General features: G+C 38.9%; 1 pseudogene; it reads left to right on the top strand.

The window, feature by feature from the left end:
* Window positions 1-10,186: 10,186 nt before the first annotated feature.
* Window positions 10,187-19,355, top strand: LOC114620808 (annotated as a pseudogene).
* The last annotated feature ends 1,351 nt before the right edge of the window (window positions 19,356-20,706 follow it).

Here is a 20,706-nt window from a genome sequence, read left to right as displayed (position 1 = left end):
AGAGAGAGAGAGAGAGAGAGAGAGAGAGAGAGAGAGAGAGAGAGAGAGAGGCATCAGGGATGAACAAAGGGAAAAGACAAGCTACCACAAAGCCTCACTTTTGTCTTATAAACTCCTGGAAAGTTCTGGAGCCAGCACAGCTCCTTGGAAGATCATGACACATAAATCCTTATGACTGCACGATAGTGTCTATAGGTGGATACTGTGGAAGGCTATCTCTGCAACTCAAGCAAGGAGGGTTCCTAGGCAGAAACAGTCACTGAGGGAAAACAGTGGCAGATAAAGTCTGTCCACCCACCAGGATTCCCTCAATCCATGTCTATACCTCATTCATTGAAAGGGACTAAGTGGATAAGTCAGAGTATACATGACAGTCCTTAATTTGTATGCTAGAGGACTAGTGTTTGCTAAAGGACTAGTATCTGCTAATCTCTACTGATCCCCTGATATCAAACATCCATTGAAGATTTGGATAAAGAAGTATCTAGGCATAAAATATGCTATCTAACTTCCTTTCTGTGGTGGTTTGAATAGGTATGACCCTCATAGACTTATGTGTTTAAATACTCGGGCCATAGAAAGTGGCACTATTAGAAGGTGTGGCCTTGATGGAGTAGGTGTGGCCTTGTTAGAGGAATGTGTCACTATGAGGTCTCATATGTTCAAGGTATGCCTAGTATGGAACACAGTCTCCTTCTGCTGCCTGAGGGTCAAGTTTTACAACTCTCTGCACCTCCAGTACCATTTCAGACTGCATGCTATCATGTTTCCAACCTTGATGATAAGAGACTAAACCTCTGGAACTGTAAGCTAGTCCTAATTAAATGTTCCCATTTATAATTGCTGTGGTCATGTTGTCTCTTCATAATAATAAAATTCAAACTTACATACTTGCCTTCCTTAGTTGGAGTAGCCATGTTTTGGCTAACGAGATATAAGAAACAGTGCTATGTGAGAGTTCTTGGAAAGCTTTTAAAAAAGTTACTGGCTCCTCTTTCCTACTATCTTTCACATTGCTTCTTCTTGGAATACGAACACAGTAGCAGAGCTCTGGCAGCCATATTGGACCATGAGTAATACTAAGGATGGAAGAGTATACTAGCATTGTAGGTCAGGAAGACAGACAGACTTCAGTTCCTGATGACCTTGGAGCTATGCCGTACTTCTATTTCTGAACTTCCTTTTATAAGAGAGACACAAATATCGAGTTTAAGCCACTGCTATTTTGAAGTTTATGTTTTATAATTTAATTTAACCGTAACAGATTTAGGAGCCAAGCTCTGTTAAAGATCTCTACTTGATTAACGTAGAGAATTTGTACTTCCTTCAATGATTGTGATTCATTTTGTCTCCACCACCACTGCTGTCTAAGCAGAAGTCCTTCCAGTTTCCCTTACCCTTCACCACATCCAATAATTTTATCTACACAGCATGAAAAGTCGTTGTGACAATTGTCACTCCCACCAGTGTTTCAGGGAACTGAAACTACAATTTGTAGTTGACCATTTTGTCATATGAATTATTAAACCAAGGCTTGCTTCATATCTGTGCCTTCTCTACCATGCAGTTTTCAAAATATTCATAAGTATGTTAGGAACATTTTCTAAAAATAATGTTGATGGTCCTCCAGGCTGACATGACACCCCACTATAGCTAGCAGAAAGCCATGCTTGCATTCATGGAAGATGGGCATGTGTGACCCTAGATCTCCTTTCTGAACTGTAGAAGCAGCTTTTTTTGCATCATACATGTTTTTCCCCTTTGGTAGGGTACTTCAGCCACCACCTAGACACTTTTTATTCCCGGGTCAAGGCCTTGTGTACAGCCCTGCTCACCCTCTCTCATTCTGTGTGTGTGTGTGTGTGTGTGTGTGTGTGTGTGTGTGTGTGTGTAGGTATATGTTTGTACACGTGTATGGAGACCAGAGGTGGATGTTGGGTGGCTTCCTCTCTATTTTATGTTTATGAAACAATGTTTCTCACTGAACTTGCAGCTTAGCTAGATTATCTGACCAACAAGCCAGGAGGGATCATCTGTCTCTCTTCCTGACCATGCTGAACACTGGAGTTACAGATGCAAGCCAACATGCCTAGTTTTTACATGGGTACTGAGGAACTCAGATTCACATGGTTGTACAACAGGACCTATATACCCTGAACCACTTCTCCAGCCCTTAAACCTGTTTTTCAGAAAACTGAAGAGTCTGGAGTGCAATGGGCCCAGTCATATCAATGAGCTGCTCTTATGCTCCCCGAAGCTTCCAGTAGGTCCTACTGTGTTGTACCACATTATCTACTTTCACTTGTAGTATAGACTTAATATATTTTTGTATTCATGTGACAAAAGCAATACATTTATTTCTTTGATAGTTATAGTTCTTATATTGTTGTACAAAACAGTAACAATATCCTCTACCTGTTACTCCAATGGCAGCATCTTATGCAGCCATGCTACAACATCATAAGAAAAGTCACATAAGATGAGCAGTGGTGGCGCATGCCTTTAATCCCAGCACTTGGGAGGCAGAGGGAGGTGGATTTCTGAGTTCAAGGCCAGCCTGATTTATAGAGTCAGTTCCAGCACAGCCAGGGCTATACAGAGCAACCCTATCTCAAAAAAAGAAAAGTCACATTGTAATTTCATGTAGGAATCTAAATCTTAGGCTAGAACAAAGAAGTAATTTCAGACAGGAATCTAAATATTAGGCTAGAAAAAAAGTAATTTCAGATAAGAAGATACATTTTAGGCTAGATCAAGGAAGTAGGCTGCGGGGCGCCGCCTCGCCGAAAAGGAGAACGCCACGCTTCAGGATTCTTCTGGCAGCATTTTTATTACAGCTCTTTTAGTGTTACAGCTCTCTTAGATGGTAGTGTTACAGCTCTCTTAGATGGTAGTGAGGCGAGGGACCCCAAGCCCCAAAAGCTTGTGGCTTATATAGTGCTTTAGGAGATGTGCCGCACACTCATTGGCTCTTATGATGTCGCCAAATTAGCATACTGGTTTTCGCGCCTTGTGCAGGCGCACATTCAAGCAAGGCTCGCAAGAAGAACCAGGAAGCAGGAAACCGGTGCCATCTTGTGATGGCGGACACGGCTCCTAACAGTAGGCTTCAGACATGAAAATGACTTTGGGCTAGAACAGGGAAGTAGGCTCAGATACTTTGGTCATCCTGATAAACCCTTAGAAACAGTGACCATGGGAGTACTCACATAATTGGGTTTAATGCCTTGCTTGTTCTTTGACTATTTGTGTTTATTGTCTTGCTTGTTCCTTGACTATTTGCATCTATTGTATTGCTATACCCTCAACCTAGAACTGACCTTAATACATGCATGCATTTAAAATGGTATAAAAGCAAAAAAGAGGAGGGTGAATGGGATAGGGGGTTCTAGGGAGGGGAAATTGGGAAAGAGGATGACATCTGTATTGTAAATAAATAAAATATCCAATAAAAAATTAAAAACTAAAAAAAGTCACATGGGTAAAACTTAAAACAATATGATAACGCAATAACTTGGCCTTAATACATATCTGAATATTATTTGTAATATATATGTATATATTACATATAATATATGGCTTATAATACATAAATTTATAACATATTTATACAATATAATATATAATATGAAAATTAAAATATAATAATTTATAAAGCAGCAATACTTATACTGTGAAGCTTCAATATAAAATGAATAATACACTTTCCAAACTTCTGTTCATAAGTATTGTGTGCTATATCTAGGTTCTTCTTGTGAAGAAATTCAATTTGATTAAAAGTTCAAACTTTTTAAAGATTTCCTTTCCCATTGGGATGAGCTGGAATTATCTACCTGATATTAATGTCCTACAAGCTTTGGTCCAAAATGTCAGGTTGATGCTATCAGGTTCTTTGCTCAGCCTATGAACTCTAGAAAATTCTCTAAATAGGTCTAGATGGTTCCCATATGGCTTTCATATCAAGGGAAGTCTTCAGTCCTCTGGGAAGTACTGACTTTCTTTTTCTTAGTCTGGGTGAAGGTTCTACTTCCATTTTTATGTCTTTATTTACCAGACGAATTGTGGATGGCCGTAATTATTGTTGGAATGGAAGAATAACTCTTAGCAGAGTAAGAGTGTTGGAATAAGTTGCCTGCCTTTTTTCCTCTGTGATATAACTCTTGGCTCAATCCTTGGGTAGACTCCTGATTAATTGCTTTCCTCTGAGCAGTGTCAGCCCAGGGCCATCCTATGATGTATTAGGGGTTCACTGTGTGATATTGATAAGCTGCAGAGAACTGGGGAATTGGTGAAAAGGAGACTATGTGTGTGTGCATACATAGAGACAGCGTGTTTCAGGACACTGAATGGGACATTTGGCTCATAAAAATGGTTTTCCAGCCCATTTAATTCATTTCAGCAGTGTGTCTGGCACTTTGTAGCAGGAATTTCCTAGGTTTGCTTGGCTCCTGCCCTTCTCAAGCACAATGTGTCAAAAGCTGCTGCTTGTGCACCCTTGACCCTGCCTGTACCACTGGCTGTGCCTAGAAGAGGTGAGATGGAAGGGTGTTATGTTAGAACCTATCTTTTGAGCTATAGAAAAGTAAGCTTTGCCTGGATTCCATGTGCCGAATATGACCTCTTGAATATCTGTGCTATTGTTAGTGACTTGAAGGGACATTGTCAGTCTCTCAGTTCAGCATTTTACAAACTGTCTGTCTATAGTAATGGTATCCTTGCCTGGCCGGGGTTCTTTTCCTGAAAGCAGAGTATAACTTAATGAGCCAGAGGAAGGGCAAGGGGGTAGACCTCCCAGCTTTGAATCATATGAAAGCTTTACTATGCTGAAAAAAAATCCCCTGTACTCTATGTGATCCCAGGAGAAATGCAAGGTTAGGTTCTTCCCACTCTGGTCCCAACATTTGATCAATAAGGAACCTCACTTCCTATGTGTCTCTTATTAAAGATGCTTAGACATTGATGAGTTGCTGGCCTTGACCGGCAGCCCTGGTATCTTGCTGGAAGGAAGCTAAGGTGCAGGTGTGAGTCTTACAGACTCATAGTGAGTGATGGTGCTAATACTCAAGGAGCATAGAATCTGGATCAGAGGTGGAGTGTGGACAAACATGCCAGAACCATAGATATCTTTCAGTAGATAGTCATCATGTCAGGCAATGGGGAAAAAGCCAGGAACCATTCTTCATGGAAGGGAAGGCAGGGAGTGTGTCTGAAAGAACCAGAGATGCCCTGCTTACAGCAAGTCCTTGTAAAGAAGAAGAAAAGCCTGTAAAGATCCTGGGCTCTAGGGAGACAGAAACTGTAAGGAAAGGAGACTTGGTGGGATTAGAAGCTACTTTTTTTCCTTCTTGATTTTATTTGATGTTTGTATTCCATGTACTAATCACAATTTTAGAAAGATTTTATAACATGATTGGAAACTGATTAACTTTTCTGGTCATTGTTACAGGGGAAAATTAAAAATAAACAGGGTTCAGTTGGGCAAAGACAAAATGCTTTGTGTAATAATTTAAGTTCTTGGATAAAATTTTTATCACCCATGTCTAAAGTTAATGCAGGGATTGTGATCATGTATCGGAAATAATTAAGTAACTTGGCTCAGCTTTGAGAGTTGTGAGGCTAGAATTGACATTTTTTAATGCCGGTTTCCACTTTGTTACTTTTCAACAGCTACACTTTAATTTTAGAGTAGTTTTAGTTTCCATAAAACTGAGCAGATCAGAGCCTCCATGTATCCTTTGCTTTCAGACATTCATAACCTCCCTCTTTTAGTATTTATTCTATTGCTACGAAGAGAGACCATGACCAAAGGACTTAGTTGAAGTCCTTCCCCTTTGTCTGATATGAAGACTGGCCAGCCATGGAGTGATATCTATGGTTCTGGCATGTTTGTTAAGTTTACAGTTTAGAGGTTTAGTCCACTAACATCATTGCAGAAAGCATGGAGGCAAGCAGGTAGACACAGTTCTAGAGAAGTAGCTGAAACTACACTCCAATCGGCAGGCAGCAGGAAGAGAGCCTACTGGACCTGGCAGGGGCTTTTGAAACCTTAAAGTTCACCTCCAGTGACATACTTCCTCCAACGAGGCCACACTTCCTAATCTGTATAGTCTTTCAAGCAGTTCCTAGTGACTAAACATTCAAACATATGAGCTTATGGGGCAGGGGAGCGTTCTTATTCAAACCACCAGACTCTCCCTATAGCAGCATCTGTCAAGGAGAGGCTCACTCACACAGTCAGTAAACCTATATGGATCAATCAGTGTCATCCAGGGTCCCTAGATTACATTAGAGTTGCCTGATGCTGTTGCATTGTATAGTCTTTAGGCTTGGAAACATGTGTCCAGAGAACACATGTCTACTGTTATAGTGTCATGCAGAGAAGATTTACTATGCTGAAAAAAAAATCCCCTGTACTCTATGTCTTCACCTGCCCTCCTCCCACTCCTGGCAACAACTACTACTTTTAACTGCCTCAATCATTTGCCTTTTCATATAGTTGGAATGTGAAGCCTTTTCAGATTGCAGTCTTTCACTTGGTAATACTCATTTAACTTTCCTCCTAGTCTTTACATAGCTCAATAGTTTCCTTCTTTTCACTGTTGAAAAGCATTTTATAATCCAAGAAATCATAATTGATGGGTGTATCCATTCACCCTCAGAAGAACATAATATTTTCTTCTAAGTTTGGATGAATATGACAAAGCTCTTGCAAACATCATGGGGGGGCTTTTGTGAAGAGATGCTTCCACTGACATAAGACAGCTATCAACCAATATGATTTCTGTGTTATGTGGTGCAAATTTTCAAAGAAACTGCCAAACTATGCATTCCCCCAGCAGTGAGTATATCTTTTTTACTATCTTTGCTAGCATTTGAAATTTTTAGTGTTATTGATTTTTACTACTATAAATTTATTTCTTAGTCAGTGTTCTATTGCTGTGATGAGACACCCTCACCACAACAACTCTCATGCAAGAAAGCATTTAATTGGAACTTGATTACATATCCAGAGGATTAATTTATTGTCAGCATGGCAGGTAGCATGGTGGCATGCAGGCAGACATGGTGTTGGAGAGGTAGCTGCGAGTTCTAAGTTTGTATCATCAGGAAACAGGAAGAGAGAGAGAGAGAGAGAGAGAGAGAGAGAGAGAGAGAACGAGAACATTGGGTCTGGCTTGAACATTTGCAACTTCAAAGCCCATCCTTAGTGATACCCTTCTTCCAACAAGGTCACACCTCCTAATAGTCCCATTCCCTGGTGACAAAGCATTCAAATCTAGGAGCCCAGAGGGACCATTCCTATTGAAATCACAATTGTTATAATAATCAATTAATTAAAATATTTGTTTGGGGATATATGTGCACATGTGTGGCACCATATATGTAAAAGGGAAGAGAAAAGATTGGGGAAATAATTTTCCACTATCTGGATTCCAGTTATCAAACTTAGGAGGTTTGGCCCAGTGGGAAGCACCACTATCCGTTGAGGCATATCAAGAGCCTGGTTTTTACTTTAAAAGAGCTATAGTGCTTGCTCGGTTGTCACCTAATGACACATGCTGATTAACATCTTTTTACATGTTTCATTAATAGTTGTATGTCTTCTTCATTGAGGTACCTGTGCATACCTTTGGTTCAGTTTAAATCATATTATTAATTCACTGTCTTACTGTTGGGTTTTTAGAGTCCTTTGTAAATCCTTTATCAGAAAGGTCTTTTTCCAATCATATACTATAACCTGTGACTTGTCTTTATTCTCTCGACTCCGTATAATTTTTTGCCAAATATAGATGCTCAATGAATATTAATTAAAGGAATGAATTACTTAATGGAAAACATATATGAAAATATATTTGAAATGAAATATAATGGCTAATGGTTCCAATCTAGGTGTTGTTCAACATGGGTGCTCTTTCTTTTCATTCATCAAGATATATTTTCTTGATATATGTTAGAATTTTTCAATAAGAAGATTGAAAAATAAAAACCCTTATGAAATTATAATTTGAAGTATGAATTTCTACCTTATGTAAAATATCCAGTTTTAAAATGTCCTACATTTTATAGATGACAAACTCAATCATAAAGGGTCAATAAGAATCACTTCAGTTAGTGGTCTGGGGACCAGATTCTGAACTAAGGACAAACAGACCTAGTACTTGATACACCTGATCTTTGGGTCTCTATTTCTTCATCTATGAAGTTGCAGTTGTATATAATAGACTTCAGAGGGAGTTACCTAAAGATGATGCCTAGACAGCACTGAGCCTGTCCTTTGCTGGAAACTGCTTAGAAATGGTCTGTTATTGGCTGTGGTGAATGTCATTGCTATTGCCAATGCCAATGATGTTGTAAATAGCCTAGGCACAGGGCTTTGGACCAGTTGTCCATGAAGTGATTACTGAGTTCTATATTACATTGTCATTTCAGAAGAGATGGAGGACACATCTCTTGACTTTTGAATTGATATTAGCAAGTACAATGATAGTACTTGTTCAAAACCACAGCGCTTTCTAAGAATGTAAAATAATAACCAACTCTGTGGATAAATGGGAAGTGGTATTCCTAGGACTGTAGAATGTTAATATTTACACTGTGACAGTTGCATCTATTTTTATGTTATGTCTCTGTTGCCCATATTTATTCTTTTTTTCCTCCCTAAATCAGCTTTACAAAAATACTGACAAGCTCCTTGGCAGAACCCAGATGTACTTCTCACTTCTCATTCTAGCCTCTGGCTCTGAGGATACCAGTGAAATCTTGGGGTAGAAATGGAGCCATCAGGAATCTCATGACATGCTGTTCCCGAAACATCCTTGAAACTTATCTTTGGGGTCTATTGTTTCTGCAGATATTGCATTCTTGCACCTCTAAGTATTTGTTAGTGTGAACTTATTTAATATAAATATTTAAGGAACACTACATTTTAAAAACCCAGAATTTTAACAATTTCATATGCCTGAGGTCTTCAAAGTTCAGAAGTAGTTTTGGATCTTACTGAGCCTGAAAAAGATCTGCTAGTAGTAACGGTGTCAGGGACAACAAGCATTCAGCAAATGTGCAGAAGAAAAATGAGCCATGTGTCTCTGAGATTGGACCACTTGCCAGTGCTTTCTTGTTCTGGCTACATGCCTTCTTGGCATGTAGTACAAGCTCTTCCTGAGGTTCTTCCTTTCATGACACATGGAGATGCCAGTAATATCATTTTCTCACTAAAGTACATGTAAAGATGATGGAGTCTAAGTGTGCACGTTGCACAGAGGCAGACATGTTATAAATGCATAATAGCAGTCAAATATTGTTATCTTTTCATTGTTGCAACACATACTTGGAATAATCACACTAAAAAGACTTCTGTCTGAGGTCCATTGGTCCTATTGTATTGGGGACTGAAGTAGCCAAAAACAGTGGGAACATAACAGGAGAGCAAAATCTTTCAGCCTGTAGTCAGAATGGGAAAAGACAGAAATTAAAGAATAAAGAAAAAGAGAATGTGATCTTGAATCCCTTTCAAGGGCATGCTTCAAGGACTTAAAACCTTCTCAACACATGAAGTCAGCTATACTTAAAAGACTGCCTTTGACTTACAGATAATGAAACTGAGCTTTGGAGGGGTTGAAAACTTTCTGGCCATAACAGAGGAAGAATTCAAACCCCACCCTCTTCAATAGTCAAGTCCATATATACTGCCAGCCTACCTCAATATATTGTTCATAATAGTAAGAGACTTGAGAAACCAATTAAAAGGCCAATAAAGTTGATTGTGAAATCAACACTGAAACTTGTACATGATGAAATGCTAGTCAATATATACATCCCTTGACATCCAAGTAAACAGACCCTGACGCTGCTCTGTGGTACAGAAATATAAGGCACCAACTCCAGAGCCTCCCTGGGGCTCATATATAATGTCAACACTGATCACCACAGAAATTTCTATCCTGTGGGGCCCAACCCACTGCAACTCATGTCTCATTGTGGTCCTGAAAATTGAGGTCCCTTGTGGAGAATGAGTTCTCTCTCATTCTTGTAATCTACCAGCTTAGTTGTCCTGTCTGAAATCTCTATGCTGCACCTTTTCTCCAGGAATTCTCCATGATCTCAGCCCAGGAGTATTGTACTATACCAGCACTTACTGGAGCATATGTAATTCACTGGGGGTGAATGTCTTGCTATCTTGTGTGCCATGGAACTTAATCACACTGTGTCCCATCATTTGCCCAATTCCACAGACTGGTACAATGTGAATCAGTAAGTATTTTGTAGTAACAACAGCTAATGTTCCCTAAGAACATTGTGATCTACTCAGACCTGGATAAAAAAGCATTTTATGCTGTCTGAAAGCCTGGATGAATGGAAAGGAGAATTCAAAAAGCTGTCATTGCCCTCCACAGTGTCATACTCTGGTCATAGGGGCAATAGAACAAATACAGCACAGGGGATCAAGGTGAGTTCTGGTCCAATACACAGGATGTAAAGGAGGTAAGACAGAGCTAGGTTACTTAAGCTCCCTAATCCATTTTTGGCTTCATATGTAAAATGAGTATTAACATTACCTCATGAAGTTTGGGTTAGGATTTGTATCTACAGATTCTTATATGCAAGCTACATGTGTATCAGTCTCTCTTAAATATTTCTGGTAAGATAAAGGAAGTGCTCCAATCACAACCATAGACCAAGACGTAAAATGTCAAAAGTATGTCCCTTGCTCTTCTTTTCTCTCTCGCCAGTGTCTCAATAGATAGCCTAGGCTGGCCTCAAATTCCCATCTTCTTGCCTTACCTTCCTGAAAGCTAAAATTATAGACCTTCGCCTAACAAATACATGCCATTTCTACAATCTTACATTAGTTAGAGAAAGAAAAAAAGATCCAAGTGTCCTGCTCCAAACACAGTTGTTGGAAAACAAGAGGGAGTGGGTTTAAATAACTACAGTCAATAGACTAGGTGTTCCATAAGCAAGATACAGAACAACTTGGAAACTGAAGCCAGGGGATCTGAACAACATAGAAATCTCTCTCCATGATGTCTCCTGTCCTCAGCCTGGAGGACAGGCAAGTGTGGGTAAAATCCTGATCCACCAAGTTTTCTCCTGCCTTGGGGACAGGTGGATAGAGAGACAGAAAGTGCTAGCTATTTCAAATTTAACTCAATACAAACTGGGGCAGAATGAGGACTGGGACATCTGTCAAATTGATGGACAAAGCAGTGATCAACATATTGAAATTCCCTCATCTCATTCTATGGTTTCTATTGTGGTACTTACAGAGAAGAGTAACTGGGGGCTCTCAAAGGAGGAAAGAAGCAGTGGGATGACGATGACAGAAGAGTTGAAAAAAGGAAAGAAGAAATGGAGAAGAGGGGAGAAAAAGAGGAAGGGGCAGGAGAGATGAAATGGAGGCCAGAGGGACAAAGAGGAGTGGAAAGAATGGGAAGAAAAGAGGAAAGAATGTCATCCATGCTATCTTAAGCTTCCAGAGATCCCCGCAGAAGTTTCTTGGACTCCCTCCTGTTTCATTATTTTTCTTCCATGCTCACCCTCCTTCTGTCGTGAGCATGAAGAGACTTAACAGATCAGACATTGAGTAACTTTCACAGGACACTATTTCTTACCAGTTTTAATCACCTCTGAGTAGAATACATCCTTTGGGATATATTCCAAGACTCTTCAGTGACATCTAGGCCAAGACAGGGATCTCTTCACTCCCAGCAAAGGGCTCCTATGGTTGCCACTCATGTGCCATGTCTTCTAGTCCAGACTTTTCACTATCCTGTCTGCTTAATCAAAGTACTGGGAATTTGATCCCTGTTAGGTGTTAAAGCCAGGAGGACAAGGAAATCTGCAAGAACTATGATTCAAGTTTATTTGCAATTTGAGTTTATGAGGGATATGTTTTTCTCTGCAAATCACAGAAGCTCAAAGTTTCCCTGTCATCCACAATCTTCCTGGGCTGCCTGGTGTTGCTGGGTTATTCACCTGTTATCACTAGACTGTCTCTCCTTCTCCCTTTGCTGCAGTCATGAAAAGTCTTTCATAGGTTTGGTGACTATAATCTAGCTTCTCTCTATGCCAGGAACATCCAGGAACAACCAGATGGCTAAAAGTCAACATACGTACACACAGCAAGGCATCTCAGAGCTAAGCTATCCCACTATAACAAGCACTAGATATCCTAACACAACCAAAGCACAAGAAAATTACCTTAAATCCAACCTTATAAAGAGAGAATGAATAAATCCCTGCTAAAATTCAGGAAAACACAATCTAACAGGTAGAGGCCTTTAAAGTGGAAGCTATGTCTCTTAAAGAAATAAAGGAAAATACAATCAAACAGGTGAAGAAAATGAATAAAAATATTCAAGACCTGAAAATAGAAATATAAGCAATAAATAAAACTGAACTTGAGAGAATTCTAGAGATGTAAAACTTAGGAAAGAGAACAAGAAAAACAGAAAAGATGAAAGAGAGAGTCTCAGGAGTAGAAGATTTGGCAGAAGAAACTGATACACTAGTCAAAGAAAATGTTAAATCTAAAAAATTTCTGACATAAAACATTCAATCTGGGATACTGTGAAAAGACCTAACCTAAGAATAATGAAAACAGAAGTGAAGGGTCTAAGCCCCAAAGACCAGAAAATATTTAGAACAAAATCATTGAAGAAAATCTCTCCAACCTAAAGAAAGAGAAGCTTATAAACATAAAAGAAGCTTACAAAACACCAATTAGATTGGACCAGAAAAAAATCCTCCTGACATCAAACACAGAATCTGAAAAACAAATGAAGAATATTGAAGGCTGAAAGAGGAAAAAGGCCAAGTAACATACAAAGGCAGACCTATCAGAATTACATCTGATTCTCAGCAGAGATACTAAGAGCTAAAAGGGCCTGGAAAAATGTCTTAGAGCCTCTCAGAAGCCACAAATTTCAATCTAAACTATTATACCCAGCAAAATTCTCAAGATATTCCTAGACAAAACCAAATTTAAACAACATCTATAGAAAAAAATCCAGCCCTACAGAAAACACTGGAAGGAAAACTTATAGTAAGTTAACCATACAGAACAAAACACAGGAAATAATTCCACATCAGTGAAAACAAAATAAGAGAAACACAAATACACACACACACACACACACACACACACACACTATGACCAATATAAAAATAACAAGAATAAACAATAATTGATCACTAATATCTCTCAATATCAATGAACTCAATTTCCCTATAAAAAGACACAGACTAACAGAATGGATGCAAAAACAGGATCCATCATTCTGCAGTATACAAGCAACACATCTCAGAAAAAAGATAGCCGTTACCTTAGAGTAAAGGGCTGGAAAAAAGCTTTCCAAGTAAATGGATCCAAGAAACAAGATGTAATAGCCATTCTAATACCTAATAAAATAGAAAGTCACCAAAATTAATCAAAAGATGGGGAAGGACACTTCATGCTCATAAAAGAAAATATTTACCAAGATAAAATTCTGAACCTCTATGCCCTGAAAAAATGGGTATCCACATTTGTAAAAGAAACATTACTAAAGGTTAAACTGCAAATAAAACCCATACATTAATAGTGAAAGACTTCAACTCTCACTAATGAGAGTTGAGACAGAAACTAAACAGAAAAATAATGAAACTATCTGAGGTTGTGAATCAAATGGATTTAACAGACATCTACAGAACCTTTCACCCAACACAAAGAATACACATTCTTCTCAGCATGTCATAAAACCTTCTCCAAATTTGACCATATAGTTGGTCATGAAGCAAGCCTCAACAGATACAAGAAAATTGAAATAATTCTTTATCTTATCAGACAACGATGTATTAAAGCTGGACTTCAACAACAGAAACAACAGAGAGCCTGTAAACTCATGGAAACTAAGCAACTCTCCACTCAATGATCAGGGATGAAATAAAGAAATTAAACACTTGAGAATTCAGTGAAAACAAAGGCAAAACACATTCAAACTTAGAGGGAAAATGAAAATACCTCATAGCACTAAATGTCTTCATAAAGAAATTAGAGAGTCCTCATGTTATCAACTTAAATGTACACATGATGGCTCTAGGAAAAAAAAGAAGCAAACACACCCAAAAGGAGTAGGAGAGAGGAAAGAATCAAACTCAGGGCTGAAATCAATCCATTAGAAACAAAGAAAGCAATAAAAAGAATCAACAAAACTAAGAGCTGTTTCTTTTGAAAAAATCAGCAAAGCTAGATAGACCCTTAGCCAAACTAATGAAAAGGCAGAAGGATAGCATCCAAATGAGTAAAATCAGAAATGAAAATGGAAACATAATAACAGACACTGAGGAAATTCACATAATCATTAGGTCTTACTTCAAAAGACTGTAATTCATAAAATTGGAAAATTTAAACAAACTGGATATTTTTCTAGATAGATTCCATGTACCAAACTTAAGTCAAGACCAGGCAAATTATTTGAACATTCCTATAATGCCAAAGGAAACAGAAGCAGTCAATAATTCTAACAATAACAACAATAACAACAACAACAACAACAACAACAACAGCCCTGGGCCACATGCTTTTAGCACGAAATTCTACCAGACTCTCATAGACGATCTAAGACCAATCTTCCTCAAATTACTCTGCAAAATAGAAACAGAAGGAACATTGCTAAACTCATTCTATGAGGCCACAGGCATCCTGGTACCTAAACCACATGAAGACTCACAAAGAAAGTAAATTTCAGACCAATTTTTCTTATGAACATTAATACAAAAATGCTCAATAAAATATTCACAAACCAAATTGAACACATGAAAAACATCATCCACCATGATCAAGTAGACTTCATCCTAGTGATTCAAGGGTAGTTCAATATATGAAAATCCATCTATGTAATTCACACTATAAACAAACTGAAAGAAAAAAACCACATAGTCATCTTATTAGATGCTGAAAAATCCTTTGACAAATCCAATACCTCTTTATGTTAAATGTCTTAGAATGATCAGGGATACAAGGCACATAGCATGACATAATAAAGGCTATACAACAGTAAGACAATAGCTAACACAAATTATTTTTTTTCCTTTTTTTTTTTTTTTTGGTTTTTCGAGACAGGGTTTCTCTGTGTAGTCCTGGCTGTCCTGGAACTCACTCTGTAGACCAGGCTGGCCTCGAACTCAGAGATCCGCCTGCCTCTGCCTCCCAAGTGCTGGGATTAAAGGCATGCACCACCACCGCCCGGCGCTAACACAAATTAAATGAAGAAAAACATAAAGCAATTTTACTAAAGTCTGGGACAAGACATGGCTATCTATTCTCTTCCTATCTTTTCAGTATAGTACTTGAAGTTCCAGCCAGAATAATATTACAACTAAAAAGCAAAGAAATACAAATTGGAAAGGAAGAAGTCAAAGTATCAGTATTTTCAGATGATATGATAGTAAACATAAGTGACCCACAGAACTTCTACCACTAATAATACACCTAACTCCACAAAGTGGTTGGATATAAAATTAACTGAAAAAAAAAGTAGTCCCCCCACTTATATGAACAATAAACTGGCTGAGAAAGAAATCAGAGAAACAACACCCTTCATAACAGACACAAATAATAAGACATATTGTGGTGTAACTCTTCACTCAAGCAACTGAAAGACCTATATGACAAGAACTTTAAAACTCTGAAGAAAGAATTTGAAAAAGATATCTGAAAATGGAAAAAAAATCTATATTCATGGGTTTGTAGGATGAACATAATGAAAATGGCCATCTTACATAAAGGAGCCCACAGATTCAATGCAATTCCCATCAAAATTAAAAAAAAAGAAAAAGAAACAAACAAGCAAACAAACAAACAAACAAAGAAAAGAAAAATAACTTTACAAACTTTGAGAGAGTAATTCTTTTTTATTTAATTTTATTTTTTTTACTTATTCACTTTACATCCTGCTCACTGCCTTCCTCCTAGTCACCCCCCCACACACAATCCTTTCCTCCCATTCCCTCTCCCCTTCTCTGAGTGCGTAGGGATCCCCTGGATATCCCCCCACCCTGGCACTTCAAGTGTCTGCAAGGCCAGGCACTTCCTCTCCCAATGAGGCCATACAAGACAGCCCAGCTAGAAGAACGTATCCCACGTACAGCAACAGCTTTTGGAAAAGCTCCTGTTCCAGTTGTTTAGGACCCACATAAAGACTAAGCTCTTCATTTGTTACATATATGTGGGAGGTTCAGTCTATGCACAGCCCCCAGTAGGTGGTCCAGATTCTGAGGGCCCCAAGGGTCAAAGTTAGTTGATTCTGTTGGTCTTCCTATCCTCTTTCAGCCCACAGTCCTTCCTGCTATTCTTCTATAAAAGTCTCCAAGCTACATCCACTGCTTGGCTGTGGATGTCTGTGTCTGAGTCAGCTTCAGAGTGGAGCTAAGAAAACAATTTGGAATTTCATATTGAAAAGTAAAAAACCCAGGATAGTGATAACAATCCTGTACAATAAAAGAACTTCTGGGGTTATCACCATCCCCAATTTCACGCTGTACTACTGATCAATAGTAATAAAATCTGCATGGAATTGGTATAGAGACAAGTTGGAATCCAATCAAATGCCCTGAATTAAACCCACTCACCTATGGTCACTTGATTTTTGACAAAGAAGCCAAAACTATACAATAGAAAAAAGAAAACATCTTCAACAAATGGTGCTGGTCTAAATAGAAGTCTGCATGTAGAAGAATACAAATAGATCTATATTTATTACCCTGCACAATACACAAGTCCAAGTGAGTCAATGACCTTAAAACTGGATATACTAATTTAATAGCTGAAAGGGTTTGTGGCCCCATGAGGAGAGCAACAATATCAACCAACCAGAGCTCCCAGGGTCTAAACCACCAGCCTGGGAGCACTTAGGGAGGGATCCATGGCTTCAGCTGCTGGGCATAGATGGGCATGGATCCACCCTGCTGGGCATAGGTGGGAGAAGAGATCCTTGGTCTCATGAAGGCTGGATGCCCCAGGGGGTGGGAATTTGAGGGTGGGGCAGTGGGAGTGGGGGGGTAGGTAGGGGTACATCCACAGAGAAGCAGGAGGAGGGGTGAGGGGATAGGAGGTTCCTGTGTGGGTGGGGGATGGGGTAAGGGGATAACATATGAAATGTAAATAAAGCATCCAATAAAAAAAAAAGAAAAGAAAGTGGGCAATAGTCTTGAACACATTGGTACAGAAGATAACTTCTTGCACAGAATGCCAATGACTCCAACACTAAGATCAACGATAGATAAATGAGACCTATAAAGTTGAAAAGCTTTGGAAGTCAAAGTACACCATCAATAGATGGCATTTTACAGATTGGGGAAAGTATCTTCACCAACCCTACATCTGACAGAGGGCTAGTATGGAAAATACATAAAGAACTCAAAAAGTTAGACTCCAATCTACAAAATAGTCCAATTAAAAAATGGGGAACAGATCTAAACAGAGAAATTTCAACAGGAATCTCAAATGGATGGGAAGCACCTAAAGAAGTGTTCAACTTCTGTGGTCGGGGGAAATGCAAATTAAAATGACCCTAAGGAAGCTGGAGAGATGGCTTAGCAGTTAAGAGTACTGGCTGCCCTTCTAGCGATCCTAAGAATGATTCCCAGCAACCATATGGTGGCTCATAAGCATCTGTAATGTGTCTGATGCCCTCTTCTGTCATACAGGTGTACACATAGATAGAGCACTCATATATAAAGAAATAAACCTTAAAAATATACAACCATAATATTCCATCCTATACTTTTCAGAATTGGTAAGATCAAAGACGCAAGGGATGGGACAAGCTGGCAAGGATGTGGGGCAATGAATATTCTCCATTGCTAGTGGGAATACAAATTTGTGCAACCACTCAGAAAATCAATCTGGTAGCTTCTCAGAAAACTGGGACTCATTCTACCTGAAGACCCAGTCATATCACATCTGGACATAAACCCAGAAGATGCTCCACTATATCAGATGGACACTTGCTCAACTATGTTCATAGTAGGTTTATTCGTAATAGCCAGAAACTAGAAATAATCCAGATGTCCCTCAAAGGAGAAATGTTGTTCATATGTACAATTGAATACTACTCAGCTATTAAAAACAACAACATCATGAAATTTGCAGGCAAATGGATAGAACTAGAAAAATATCCTCAGTGAGGTAACCCAGACCCAAAAGGATATGCCTGGTACGTACTCACTTGTAATTGGATATTAGCCATAAAGTACAGGATAACCACACTATAGTCAACAGACCCAAGGCAGTCAATAAAAACAATTCCAAGTGTCTCTTAAATTATTACCAAAGCAATTCTATACACAAAAGTTTTCCAGAAGACAACAATTTTTGCTTAGACATAGCCAATAATTTGGACAAAGACTGTGAAGATCTAAAAACCCTTTGCTTCTCCAGCATCTGCCAAGGAATTTTTACCCCAAGGAATTTTTTACCCCAGTAGTAAAAAACTTCCCATGCCAATGTCCTTCTGACAGAAGGTTGACTTGTGAAACTGCCACTAATTCCTCTGGAGGGAATGACTGCCAACATGGAGGCACCTACCATAAAGACCCTGAGCATCTGGTCTATATCTGCCTTATTGGATATTCTGGAAGGTTCTGAGAAACAGATCACAGTGCATGGCTTCCAGTCCCTACCACAAATAGGACTGTGTGTCAGGATGAAATCAATAGCTACTCCTGCTTCTATGTGCCTGGATGCCAAGACAGGCATTGTGACTTGGAAGTTGATGAATGTACTTCTGATCACTGCATGAGTGAAGCTGTATGTCTCAATGAGATAGAAAGATACACCTCTGTCTGTCCTTCAGAGTATTCTGGTATGAACTCTGATATGGATTTCAGCATGTCTTCAGGATGCCGTGCCTTAGGATACTCTTGGGGCTTACTTCTGTGATTATGGAGATGAACTGTGTCCATGGGAACTCAATTTTGATGAATGTTCCAGTCAGCCATGTCTCCATGGACATCTATGCATGGATGGAGGAAACAACTACTCTGACTGCACAAGTAATGGATTCATGGGGACATACTCAGAGATTGATGCTTCATTGTTGGTCACAGCCTTGTCACAATGATATAAAATGTGGAGACCCTGGTGACAGTTATATTTGTCACTTGTGGCCTGGTTATACAGGTGCCTTGTATGAGACAGACTTAAATGAAAGCAGTAGCAATCCCTGCCAATTTAAGTGTACGTATGTGCCAAGCTGTCTTTAAAGGATCAATAGGGACACATTGAAAACCTGCCTACCTCCTTCAGCTCCTTTGGAGCCTTGGGTTATGTTGGTATTTGTCAGCCTGGATTCACAGACAGGAGCCTAGCATAATTGTCCTCTTGAGAGGCTCCACCCAGCAGCTGACCAAAACAGATTCAGAGACCCACAGCCAAACTAGCTCAACATGAGACTCATCCCATGGGAGAGAGCCAACCTCTGACACTATTAATGATACTCTGCTATGCTTGCAGACAGAAAACTATCATAACTTTCTCCTTCGAGGCCTTATCCTGAAAGTGATAGAAACAGATGCCAAGACCCACAGCCAAACATCAAGCAGTGTTCGAGAAGTCTTGTGGAAAAGTAGGGGTTAAAATTGAGAAACTTGGAGGGGTCAAGGACACCACATGAAGACCTACTGAGTTAACTAACCTGGGTCCGTGGTGGCTCACAGAGATTGAACCACCAAAAAAGAGCATGTAGGAGCTAAACCTAGCTCCACCTCAACACACACATATTTGTAGCAGATGTGCAGCTTGGTCTTCATGTGGTTCCCCCAACAATTGGAGCAGAGACTCTTGCCTGCAAGGATCCCCTTGCTCTACCTGCTTGAACCTCAGTGGGAGAGGAGTTGCTTAGTCCTCCTGAGACTAGATGTCCCACAGTGAAGTGGCATCCAAGGGGTACTTCCCCTTCTTTGAGGAGAAGGGGAAGTATAATGGGAGGAAGAATTTGTGGAGATGGGACTGATAGGCAAAGATGGAGGGGGCACAATTGGGATGTAATGTGAATTTTAAAATAATGATATCTAATCTTTAGTCTGTATAATTGTCATAGAAAGACTATAGATTTCTCAACCATCAATGCGCATATCAAAGGCAGATTTCAATTATTTGTTATTTTAAATCCACACCAATAGATTAAAATTAAATCAGTAAATTAAATATCTTTTTAAAATAAACAAACTCTAGAGTTTACAGATCAATTATATATAAAATGTATAAATTGTGATAGTGGTTTGAATTTATATGCACTAAAGAAATCTTATATTTGTGTAAATCCTTTGTTTAAAACACATTTATCCTGTTCGAAAAAAAATTCCAGGAAAATACAAACAAACAATTGAAGGATATAAATAAATTCTTTAAAGAAAGTGAAAAAAAAGGAACAAATATTTGAATTGAATGAATAAAACTGTTGAAGACCTGAAAATAAAAATAGAAGCAATTAAAAAACCACAGACTGAAGTAATTCTGGAAATAAAAACATTAGGAATTGGAACAGAAAGTACAGAGGCATGTTTCACCAATAGAATACAAAAGATGGAAGAGAGAATCTCAGGCACCGGTGATACTATAGAAGAAATGGATATATCAGTCAAGAAAATGTTAAATCTAAAAACGTCCTAACAAACCATCCAAGAAATGTGGGATACTGTGGAAAGACCAAATCTAAGAGTAAT

This window comes from Grammomys surdaster, unplaced genomic scaffold, assembly GCF_004785775.1.
Source record: "Grammomys surdaster isolate TR1022 unplaced genomic scaffold, NIH_TR_1.0 63, whole genome shotgun sequence".
In the NCBI taxonomy this organism is placed as follows: Eukaryota; Metazoa; Chordata; class Mammalia; order Rodentia; family Muridae; genus Grammomys; species Grammomys surdaster.
Note: the sequence above shows the minus strand (reverse complement) of the source record. Positions and strands in the feature narration are given on the sequence as shown.